This window comes from Nanorana parkeri, unplaced genomic scaffold, assembly GCF_000935625.1.
Source record: "Nanorana parkeri isolate BGI_ZX_2015 unplaced genomic scaffold, ASM93562v1 scaffold644, whole genome shotgun sequence".
NCBI classification, from domain to species: Eukaryota; Metazoa; Chordata; class Amphibia; order Anura; family Dicroglossidae; genus Nanorana; species Nanorana parkeri.
The window spans coordinates 99,645-100,150 of record NW_017306912.1 but is presented as its reverse complement, the minus strand read 5'-3'; positions in this window follow the sequence as shown (position 1 = coordinate 100,150).

Below are 506 nucleotides of genomic sequence, written 5' to 3'. Positions count from 1 at the left end.
GTGCCAACAAAGGTGTTTGCGGGTGCGGCATTCCACTGCTGGCAATGCATCCAGCTTCAGCCTTTTAAATGATTGGGTTCTGGAGCACCAATAGGCTTATTGCCTCCAAACTCCGATGCCAGGAATGATTGAAACAATTGGTTGGTGGAAAGTTGTAAGATGTACTGTTGACAAATCCGCTGCCGATTACAGGACACATAAACAGGAACAACCAGTATATGTCGACATGTATATGTCTCCAAGTTATATAAAGCTGAAAATACAGGAACGTACCTGTTAATTGGGGATGGGTGGATCGGCCAGGGCTGCACTCACCAAATCTGTTCATCAAATCCAATTTGAAATCTCTTAAACCCCCAAATTTGCAGCAAATCCTATTGAAGTCTATGGGTTGTAAATCTTGATGCTAAATTCTGGCCTTCTCCAAGGCTAATAGGCAAGCTATTGTCACAAAAGGGCATGGGGGGGGGGGGGGGGATTTATCAAAGCAGGAGCAGACAAAATCT